The sequence below is a fragment of the Aegilops tauschii genome, chromosome 3 (genome assembly GCF_002575655.3).
Source record: "Aegilops tauschii subsp. strangulata cultivar AL8/78 chromosome 3, Aet v6.0, whole genome shotgun sequence".
NCBI classification, from domain to species: Eukaryota; Viridiplantae; Streptophyta; class Magnoliopsida; order Poales; family Poaceae; genus Aegilops; species Aegilops tauschii.
The window spans coordinates 108,709,129-108,713,520 of NC_053037.3; the positions used below are offsets into that span (position 1 = coordinate 108,709,129).

Below are 4,392 nucleotides of genomic sequence, written 5' to 3' on the forward strand. Positions count from 1 at the left end.
AAATGAAAACTTCCTTAGGCAACATTGTTTGTCATTCCAATATGCACCCTTGGTCACATATAACGACACAATGCGAAGTTTTTCCAATGTTTTAATTTTTTTAATTTTGCATGCCCATTTCAAAATGCGGTCAAAACGACGGGCATGACCGTTCGTAGCTAGGGGTTGAACCTTGAAAAAAATTTGGTGTATCTCTGATTAAATAGATACTTATTTACCTAAAAATGATTTTTGAAAAAAATCATGAGCAAACTATGTGATGGTTGTAGTTCAAATTTGACCCGTTTCCTACTAAATCGGCAGAGATTTGTGTTTTTCACGAGAGGTGGATCAAAAATTTTGACACCAACCATTTGGTCAATTGTACATTAAATATGTCCTAATATTTTATAAATTTGATTCGGTCCAATTTTGCAACAAATATATGGTAGGTCCTTCGCAAAAATACTTATTTTGGGCAATCGAAAAATGGAAAATGAATTTTTTGTCTAAAGAAAATGAAAACTTTCTTTAGGCAATATTGTTTGCCCATTCCAAGATGCACCCTTGTGTACAATATGAGATCATTTGAACAAACTATGCCATGATTGTGGCCATAAGATTGATCATTTGGCTTAAAAGCCATTGATCTTCATACATGATAACTCGGTTCCGAGAACACTTTTTAAGACATTTACTGTAGTCAAAGTTTATTATTTTTCCTGTAAACTACGTCAGATATAATGCCACAATGTGAAAGTTTTTTTTTGTTTTTTTGTATTTCTTTCAAAATGTTGTCAAAATGACGGGTATGACTACGGGTCTTCGGTCACCGGGAAGGTGACGACGACGAACTCCTTGCTCGCGACCACCTCCTCGATGCCCTGCTCTTCTACGTGCCGAGGTCCTTGCTGGTGGCCTTGCCGGATAAAAATCCAAAACTTCTTTATTCAGTATTGCCGCCCCCGCCCCCGAAGTCGAGACACCGAATGATCCAAAAACCTAAGCTACTAGGACCCTAAAACCTAAAGCTAAAATGATCCACACACGCGGGATCCGACGACCCTCCTCACCGCCGACGACCAAGAAGTCACCGGCAGAGGGGAATCGCCGAAAGACGGCGCCAAAAGAGTCGGTTCTCTTAGCCAAAGAGATATGCACTTTATTTTCAGCCGGTTACGACCTACTTAGATGGTCATGGACGTCGCACACATGTACTCTGTTTTGATTGGTTCAGAGGCATGTCATGCGGATCATGGATCGAGCACCGTCCGATCCACCCGGATCCAACGGCAGCGCTCCCTCCTCACCTTCTCACCCCACCTAGCCCAACAACCCACAGGCCACAGCCCGCACTCCTCCCTCGTCCCCCGCGAACCCTAGCGCTCCCCGATCCCTCCCACCTCCCCTCCCCTTGCCGCCACCCACCCCTCCCCTCGCTCTCCTCCCTCCCTCCCTCCCCAAGATCCAGCGCGCTCCAAGATCCCCATGCTCTGCTCCTCCCCCCTCCCCTCCGGCAAGATCCAGCGTGCGACCTCCCTCTCCTCAATCCAGATCGAGGCACCCCGCCGCCCCGCCTCCGTCTTCCTCCGTCTCCCACCCGATGGAGGCCGCGGTGGGGGGAAGCGAGGGGCCAAACACCCGCTTCCAACACACAAGGTCTCGGCTTCCCCTCCCATCACCGCACCACTCGTCCGCTAGCTCCCCACGCAGGCGGATTCAGATGGAGGCGGTCGTCGCTGGCGGGGGCAGCGGGCTGGGTACCATGAGCGCCGTGCTCGCCATCTGTCAGAACCGGGATCTGACACCATCCTCCAGTGGTGGGGATTCAACATTGCCGTCATCAACAAGCGGGTATTCTAGGTATCCCCTTCTCCCCTCTTGCATCTCATCTTACCACTGCCCAGACCAGGATGCCTTCTCCGTTGCTCAGATCTGCATTTCAGGATGCCACCACGCTCCACTTCCTGACCAGATTTGGTAAAGGTGCCGCCAGATCTTGCCACACTGGGCATCAGGACCGCTGGATGCTTCTCTCACGGTGGTCAAGCCAAGCTCTCCTACGGTGGTCAGAACGGGCGTCGTCAACCCCGCCACTCCCTCTTCCCCATGACTCCACCTCGACAACCTGGTAAGGTGCAGGTGCCCTCTACATACTTCTAGGACTCCCACGAGGCCACCTAAATCTCTATGAAACCAACGTTGCTGGTGGTACCTGGAATATTGCCCCTGTACGGCATCGTTATTTCCTTCTAGTTGTCGCACACTGAAACTATACTGTGCAGTGATGCCTGTTTTTTATTTTGTGTTAGCAAGTAGAGAATAATCAGATTGTGGCTGTGAAAAAGGGGTAGCATTAGGATGGAATCCTTGAATTAGATCAGGGACATCCACTTCATAACATACTGACTGTGCATCAATATATTTGTTGTAAATCCAGTTCTCTGCCATACAGTATAAGTACGAACTGCCCCTGCCTGGCCCCTGTCAAGGGTTCATCCCCGATGCTACTTTGAGTCATTTGCCACAACGAGTGCTTATTATGATGGTGCATGGCGTTATCACCCGGTCGCCAGCTCACATGTGCTTGTGATTGCATACATGTGGTGTCTGGTGCCTGGCATTCGTCCTGTTATGTTAGTTAGTCACAGTTTTGTCTGTTCATGAAAAATTGAGGTAACGTGGTGCACCTATGATTGCTACTCTCCAGTACTTTTAGCTTGGACCACATGAAACTAACAGTATTGGTAGTGTCTGTCTTATTACAATAGCAGCCGGCACTCGCTGATGTGAGATCCCTTAGTAGTGGAGCTATGATTTTAATCCTGTGGCTGTAAGTGGTGACTAATCAGGAGGAGTACCTGTCCTGGTCCTACTTCATTGTAGGACTTCATGTGATTATTAGTTATTTTTAACCAATGCTAGTCCTAGCATCTGTAGTCTGTGTGGTGATGTTCTTTAGATTGCAGCAAGCAAGAACATGATTAGAACATATTAGTATGACATTTGATCTTAGCTTACTGATCCTAGCTATAAATCCATATATTTTGTAATAATATTTTTGTTTGATTTGCTCATATTATTTGCAATCTACAGTAGTAGTGGTACTTTGATTGCACTGCAATCTACAGTAGTTTTTTTTCTTGTAAAGCTTCTTTGCCATGTATTTAATTGCTCTTATGGATTCGTGGGAACTGAATCTAGAGGCTAGAGCTGCAGGAGGTTCAGTTACATGCTCTTTAGTTTTTTTTCCCGTCAATGCTATGTTATGGTAGTCCATCCTGTACGTTTCCAGGTTTTCTAACTATATGCAAAACTTTCTGTAGGTTGATACGTCTTCGTCGTATCTACTTTTCCAAACACTTTTGCCCTTGTTTTGGACTTTAACTTGCATGATTTGAATGGAACTAACCCGGACTGATGTTGTTTTCAGCAGAATTGCCATGGTGTTATTTTTGTGCAGAAACAAAAGTTCTTGGAATGACCTGAAACTTCACGGAGATTATTTTTGGAAATAATAAAAAATACTGGCAAAAGAATCTAGGCCAGGGGGCCCACACCCTTTCCACGAGGGTGGGGGGCGCGCCCCTGCCTCGTGGGCCCCCTGGAGCTCCATCGACGTCAACTCCAACTCCATATATTCGTGTTCGGGGAGAAAAAAACCAGAGAGAAAGATTCATCGCGTTTTACGATACGGAGCTGCCGCCAAGCCCTAAACTCTCTCGGGAGGGCTGATCTGGAGTGCGTTCGAGGCTCCGGGGAGGGGAATCCGTCGCCGTCGTCATCATCAACCATCCTCCATCACCAATTTCATGATGCTCACCGGCCTGCGTGAGTAATTCCATCGTAGGCTTGTTGGACAGTGATGGGTTGGATGCGATTTATCATGTAATCGAGTTAGATTTGTTAGGGTTTGATCCCTAGTATCCACTATGTTCTGAGATTGATGTTGCTATGACTTTGTTATGCTTAATGCTTGTCACTAGGGCTCGAGTGCCATGATTTCAGATCTGAACCTATTATGTTTTCATGAATATATGTGAGTTCTTGATCCTATCTTGCAAGTCTATAGTCACCTACTATGTGTTATGATCCGGCAACCCCGAAGTGACAATAATCGGGACCACTCCCGGTGATGACCGTAGTTTGAGGAGTTCATGTATTCACTATGTGTTAATGCTTTGGTCCGGTACTCTATTGAAAGGAGGCCTTAATATCCCTTAGTTTCCATTAGGACCCCGCTGTCACGGGAGGGTAGGACAAAAGATGTCATGCAAGTTCTTTTCCATAAGCACGTATGACTATATTTGAAATACATGCCTACATTACATTGATGAATTGGAGCTAGTTCTGTGTCACCCTATGTTATGATTGTTACATGATGAACCACATCCGGCATAATTCTCCATCACC

At 46.3% G+C, this 4,392-nt stretch overlaps 1 long non-coding RNA gene across 1 annotated transcript; it reads left to right on the forward strand.

Moving 5' to 3' along the window:
* Positions 1-644: 644 nt before the first annotated feature.
* LOC120976526 (uncharacterized) lies at positions 645-4,033 on the forward strand. The gene is made up of 2 exons (XR_005772187.3): positions 645-1,842; positions 1,926-4,033. It is a non-coding gene; the product is annotated as an uncharacterized lncRNA (long non-coding RNA).
* The last annotated feature ends 359 nt before the right edge of the window (positions 4,034-4,392 follow it).